Source organism: Suricata suricatta, chromosome 8 (assembly GCF_006229205.1).
Source record: "Suricata suricatta isolate VVHF042 chromosome 8, meerkat_22Aug2017_6uvM2_HiC, whole genome shotgun sequence".
Lineage (NCBI taxonomy): Eukaryota > Metazoa > Chordata > Mammalia > Carnivora > Herpestidae > Suricata > Suricata suricatta.
In genome coordinates, this window is record NC_043707.1 from 133,395,759 (window position 1) to 133,402,637 (window position 6,879).

Below are 6,879 nucleotides of genomic sequence, written 5' to 3' on the forward strand. Positions count from 1 at the left end.
CTGGGGGCCACGGGGCGGTTCCACGAGTCGGGAGCGTGCCTGCAAGGGTCCACAGCGCGCGTTACAGGCAGCGAGCAGGGGGTCCACCAGTGCGCATGCTCCTCCCCGCCCTGAGTCTCGGCTCCGCCCCTCAGCCGGGGTTGGTCCGGGGCGGGGAGCTCCAAGCTCAAGGCCTCCCAGGTGCACCCTTCTCTTGTGGGTAAGACAAGCAGCCCTGCCGGTGGTTGGGTCCTTCCGCACCTGCCCGGAACCCACCCTCCCCACTCCTCCTGTGCCTCTTGAGGCCAAGCCACGCCGCCCTCTAAGCATTTTCCACCTGCGGCTTTTGCCCATGCTGTTCCCTGCCTTGCCTTTCCCCCTTCAGTCCAGATTTCATGCTTGCGCCTTTCAGAGATGGGAGAGCAAAGAGAACACTGGGCCTCCTGGCAGATGACCTGTGATCCACCTGGGTGCCGCAGCGTGTGCCTCAGGCAAGGTCAAGTCTCTGACCCTCGGGCTTCTCATCTGCAAAAAGGATGTGGTAACACCTCCTCTACTATCTCACAAGTTTGAAGTGAGAACGTAATAAATAACTGCCCAAGAGCTTCTTCAAGTCTAAAGCAGTTCTTGAAGGAGGGGGTACTTAGTACTTCCTGAGTCTGTGTATCTAACGTCTCCTGCTAAACCTGGTGGACTGAATCTTTTGCTCCTTAGATCATGGTGCTCTTTTATCTCACGTAATACTTTATGCCTTAAAGGCAAGTTGGTCTGATACTAATTTACCAACTAATTTAGTTTTTTTTTAAATTATTTTTTTAATGTTTACTTATTTTTAAGGGAGAGAGAATGCATGAACAGGGGAGGGGTAGAGAGAGAGGGAGACACAGAATCTGTCAGCCCAGAGCCTGATGTGGGACTCGAACCCACGGCATGACTTGAGCCAAAGCCAGCTGCTTTACCAACTGAGCCACCCAGGCGCCCCTAAAGTTTGTTGTTGTTGTTGTTGTTGTTGTTTTTTAAAGATCTACTTTTAAGTAATCTCTACACCGGTCATGGGACTTGAACTCACAACCCTGAGATCAAGAGTCCTATGCCCCAGGGTGCCCTGTGCTCCATAGACTGAGCCAGCCAGGCATCTTTGCCTTACTTTTTTCATTCTTGTACTTTCAACTTTCCTACGTCCATGTATTTTAGCTATGTCTTTTATAAACACAAAGCGCTGGAAGTTTCCGGAGAGTCATTTACAAAGATATGATCATGACGTGTATATATGAAAACATCTATTTTTGTGTTAGGTAATGGTCAAACTTCATGTTTCTTCTCCTTTCTTGCCTTTTTGAGAGTTGCTCAAACAGCAACAACAAAAGAATTGATCAAGACTTTTTTTTTCCTTTTTTCCCCTCAACGGTGTCTTGGAAATTACACATTCTATTTCTATTCTTTCAGTGGTTTTCCAAGACATTAATTTAACAAAACCTAAAGTTAATCCAGTGTTTACTCTCCTTCCAGACAGAAAAGGTCTTTATTACATTATGTGCTTGCTCAGCTCCTCCTGAAATATACTAGTATTTTTTCTTTTAACACTACGTACGTCAGATCCTCCTCATGGAAAAATGTCCTTCTTCCACAAGAAGATTCTTTATACGTTTCTGTGTCAAAGGTCTGTTAGTGATAAACCCTATTGTCATTTCTCTGAATATGCCTTTATCTTCCTCATTCCTGAAAGATAACTCATAGTTCACAATTTCAGGTTTACGTTATTTTTCACATCACTTTGCAAATATCATTCTGTCTTCTGACTCCTTTTGTTGCTGTTAAGATATCAATTACCAGTGTAATTGTCATTTCTTTTAGGATAACATCTTTTCTACCTGGTTGCTTTTGGGACTTTATTTTTTAAATGAAAACAATTTTTTAGGGCACCTGGTGGCTCAGTCAGTTAAGCATTCAACTTTGGCTCGAGTCATGATCCATGAGTTCGAGTCCCCCATTGGGCTCTGTGCTGATCACTTGGAGCCTGCTTTGGATTCTGTGTCTCCTTCTCTCTCTGCCCCTCCTCTGCCTGTCTGCACCCTCTGTCTTTCTTTCTCTCTCTCAAAAATAAACATTTAAAAGCAATTTTAAAAAAGTAATCTCAACTTCCAACCTGGGGCTTGAACTCACAGCCTTGAGGTCAGGAGTAGCAGGCACTACTGACTGAGCCAGCCAGGTACCCTGCTTTTAGGATCTTAATGTTCATCTTTGGTGTATATTTTTATGAAGCACTTCCTGGGTGCTGAACTATTCCAGGGGCTGAAGATTGAGCAGAGAGATGAGCAAAGCTCTACTAAGGTGACTGTAAATGTGGATTTCTTCTGTTTGGGATTGTTTGGCTTCCTGAATCTGAGGTTTGGTATGTTTCCACTTTGGAAAATTCTCTGCCGTTATTCCTTTGAGTGTTGCCTCTCTCCCAAGGGCTCCTTCAGAACTCTGATATAGTTAGATCGGCGCTTCTCATTCTATCCCTTGTTTCTTCACCTCTCTTATTTTGTGCTTTTTGCTATATTCTGAGTAATTCCTTCAAATATATCTTCAAGGCTACTGATTCTCTTTTCTGCTGTATCTATTCTATGAATTGGTTCATTCATATCCATTGAGTTTCTAACTGTTCACTGTTCATTTGTAGAAGTTCTATTTTATTTCCTTTTAAATTCGACCTGGCACCCCAGGGTCCACATTGTCACATTCTGGCCCTAAAATCAAGTCTCCACGTGTCCTAGGCCAAGTCTTCTCTTTGTGGGCCTGTGTCTCCAGCCGTGAAATAAGGTGGAGGTAGGAGATGATTTTTCATATTGTGCCTAAGGGCCCTGCCTCAGAGCAGTGTAGGTGGTGGTGGTGCTGGCATGCTCCGTCAGACCGGTTGGGTCCTATTCCCTGGGTAAGATTTTTCCAAGCTTTATTTATTTTTGAGAGAGAGCGAGAGTGGGGAGAGGGAGAGAGAGAGAGGATCCCAAGCAGGCTCCACGCTCAGGTTACAGCCTGATGCAGGGCTCAATCCCACAACCTTGAGATCATGACCTGAGCCGAAATCAAGAGCAGGATGCCTAACTGACTGAGTCACCCAGGTGCCCCTGGGTAAGATTTCTTTTGAACAAAGGATCTGAAATTCAAAAAAGCTTCTCAAACTGCTGGGCTATGGGAGCTCTAAGTTCCCTTCAAGTTCAAGTCTGTGGTTCTGAGTTTAGCTCTTCGATATGATGTGTTTTTTTTTAAAGAATCTTTTTTTTTTTAGATTTTCCCAATGTTTATTTCAGAGACAGAGTGACAGAGCACAAGTGGGGGAAGGGCAGAGAGAGCCAGAAACAGAATTTGAAGCAGGCTCTAGGCTCTGAGCTGTCAGCACGCGGGGCTTGAACCCACGAACCACGAGATCATGACCTGAGCCGAAGCCACTCAACTGACTGAGCCACCCAGGTGCCCCGATAATGTTTTATAATAACATGTTGGCTCTGTAGTCGCTAGACAAATAGGTATGAACGTAAGCCCTCAACTACCGGAAGGACCGGACCCTCAGAGCTCTGTTGCTGCCAGTGAGGAAAACCTGTGTGTTACTTCCTGACAATTTTCTCAAAACCTGTAGAAAGCACTCAATAAATGTTTAGAGGACTAACAATAAATGAATGGGTGGCCAGACAGACTGGTGATGGGGCTCAGGGCATGCCGCCCCCAAAGCATGGCACAGGGACATCTTAACCTGAGCGTTTGGAAAAATGGCAGACACAGGAAAGCCACTCTGACCCCATCCCCTGTCTTCCTGAAACAGGCCCCAAGTCTCGTACCGGGGGGAACAAGGACATTCTTATCACCAGAGACAGGGGACTTACGGCCAAGAAATCTGTATAAACCAACCTTGTTAAAGGAACCTTTATCTTCCTAGATACTTCTTCACCGTTCCCTGCCCCAGCCCACACCCCTTTGTTCTGTGAGTTCTTTACACATTTGCTTCTTTTTTAAGTGTGTATTTATCTTTGAGGAGGGGGAGGGGCAGAGAGAAAGGGAGTCAGAGGATCGAAACCAGGCTCTGTGCTGGAGACACCGGCCCCCTTTCCACCGACGCGGGTCGAACCCACGAACCTCGAGACCCTGAGCCGAGGTCAGACACTCAACCGACTGAGCCCCCAGGCGTCCGGCTCACACATTCGCGTCTTTGTGTGAAAGGCATGAAAGCTTCCTGCTCTCCTCACTTCTTTAGGCCCGCCTTCTCTTGCGAAGGTTTATAGACGTGTAAAAGTTCGATAAAATGGACATGCGTTTCTCTGGTTAATCTTGTCAGTGTGCTTTTCAGACCCGGCGGGTGACCCTAAGAGGGTTGAGGAAAACTCTTTCCTCACCTACACTGGCCACTCCCTCCCTTTCTCTGAATAATTAACATAGTAACACAGGTAATAATGTGACACATTTTCAGACCTCACTAACCCCTGAGTCAGGCACTATTATGATCCAGCTTTCTACATGAGGAAACTGAGTCACAGTGAGGTTAGAAGACTGCCCTCTTACACAGCCAGTCACGGGGTGCAAGAGGGCTTGGACCAAGGCTTGCTGGCTCTAGGGCTGTTTGGGAGGGAGGCTGGGAGAGCTGGAATTTCCAGGCTGTTCTGGAGACTCATCGGACTGGCCTGAGGCAGGGGCCCCTGCATGTATGGCCGGCTAAGGCCTAGTTTGGGCCAACAGGAGACCGTGAGCTCTCCGGGACAAGGAGGGCTTATCTCTGGCTCCCTCATCTGGAAGGCTCAGCTTTGGGTAAACAAGAAATACAGGATTTGGGAACTAGACAAGTGGCTTCAGCCCTTAACCAGCTGGAGACCGGAAGCAAGAGGAATCTGCTTCCTGGGATGGACAGTTTCCAGAACGGCAGAGACTAGAGACTAAAAAAATACAACAGAGTATTTCCAAGTCTCCACGGAAGGTGGTCTTTTTGAAAGAACACGGTGTTGAGAAGATCTGGTTGAAAGTCCCATTCCCTCAGTGTGGCCCGTCTGGCCTTTCCCTGAACCTGATCTTCCTGCCATCGCCCCCTCCCGGGCAGTAGCAGCTCTAGCCCCAAGCTCAGATCCCAAACCTTGGAATCGTGGACTCTGCTTTTTCTCTTCCATCCAGTGACTCCTGCTCCTCTGCCGTCAAAACATGCCCCTGAGCACCCTTGGGGAAAGGCAGTCTCTTGCACGATTTCTTTTTTTAGTGTTTATTTTACTTTTGAGAGAGAGAGACAGAGTGTGAGTGGGGAGGAGCAGAGAGAGAAAGGGAGACATAGATTCTGAAGCAGGTTCCAGGCTCCAAGCTGTCAGCACAGAACCTGACGCGGGACTTGAACCCATGAACCGCGAGACCATGACCTGAGCCAAGGTCCGGCACTCAGCCAACTGAGGCACCCTGGTAACAGTGGGCCCCAAGGCTAGAACGCTTCCTTACCAAGAGATAGAGCCCACGCAGCCTGTGCTGACCTTGTCACCGTGGGTGGGAATCGCTCTCCCGGTTTCAGGCCCACGGCTTGCTCTGTTGTTCTGCTTAAGCATGCATGCCATAGGGCACCCAGCCAAGCCCACTGCTAGATCTGACCTCTGAGGGAGGGAGCGTCCTGCCACCATGGCAGGGGGGCCAGGAGAGTGAGCCACTTGTCCCGAGTCAGTTACTGGCAGAGGCTGCTGGCCACGGGGGACTGATGTCCACAACCCAAGCCGACCTTGCTGCTTCTTCCCGGCGTGGGTAGAGCGTGGTCCATGCAGTGCTTGACTGGATCGCCTTCCGTGATGCCTCTGGTCGCAGGGGTCTGATGTCCTCCCCTGGCACTGATCACTGGGGCATGGTGTGCTGCTCAACCTGGCCACTTGTCACCACCCCCACCCCCACCCCCTGGTCCAAGCCACCAACATTGTCCTTTTAGAGTGTAAGTCACATCGTGTCTTGTTCTGCCCAAAGCCCTCCAGCAGCCCCCGTCTCACTCAGAAAAAGCCAAAGTCCAGGGCACCTGTGTGGCTCAGTCCGTTGAGTGTCCGACTCCGGCTCAGGCCATAAACTCACGGTTTGTGGGTTTGAGCCCCACATCGGGCTCTGTGCTGACAGCTCAGAGCCTGGAGCCTGCTTCAGATTCTGTGTCTCCCTCTTTCCCTGCCCCCTCTCCCACTCTCTCAAAACTAAAATAAACATTAAGGAAAAAAAGGCCGAAGTCCTCAAAATGACCTATTAGTCTTTGCCAGCTACTCTCTGCTGTCTTTCTGGCTCGTTCCTTCCACTCTCCCTTGGCTCCAGGCCCTCCGCCTCCTACACACCTACTCGGGCCTTCCTATGAGCGGTTCCCCTCCTGGAACCTTCTGCCGAATGCAATCTCCTGGCACTTGGGGCTTCTCCTCCCCGCTCATTCTGGCATCCCCAACATCTAGAAGACTCCCAGTTCCCATTGGCTTTTGTCGAATGGGTGTTAGAATATCAGTTTTGAGACAGGCTGCGTGGAAAGGCGGCACCCCGCTGGTGGCCCTCACTGTCTCTGGACCCTTGATGGCACTCTTCTTGCAGGACAGTCTTCCGCTCCTGGGGCTGCTTGGTCTGCGTGGTCAGGGAGCCAGAGTAGCTTGGAAGGGTAAGTCCCTGTCCCCCACCCCCAGAGCAGCCCTTGGCCAGTGACCAGAAAGCCCAGCTCTCCTGCTTTGCACCAAGTCACACACTGCATTCAGGGTCTACCTCTGGGGACCCCTACCTAAGAGAGGTGCCTTCCTCTACCCCCCATAAAGATCCGCTCAGACTTGAGGGGTCTCTGAATATACTGTCGCCTCTGCTCGACACAGGCTTTTTCAGCTGTCCCTCCCCCCCACTGCATCCCCCTCAACTTTTTTTTTTTTAATGTCTTTTATTTATTTTTTAGGAGAT

General features: G+C 49.4%; 1 long non-coding RNA gene across 1 annotated transcript; it reads left to right on the plus strand.

The window, feature by feature from the left end:
- The first annotated feature begins 1 nt into the window (after window position 1).
- LOC115298345 lies at window positions 2-587 on the plus strand. The gene is made up of 2 exons (XR_003911710.1): window positions 2-199; window positions 392-587. It is a non-coding gene; the product is annotated as an uncharacterized LOC115298345 (long non-coding RNA).
- The last annotated feature ends 6,292 nt before the right edge of the window (window positions 588-6,879 follow it).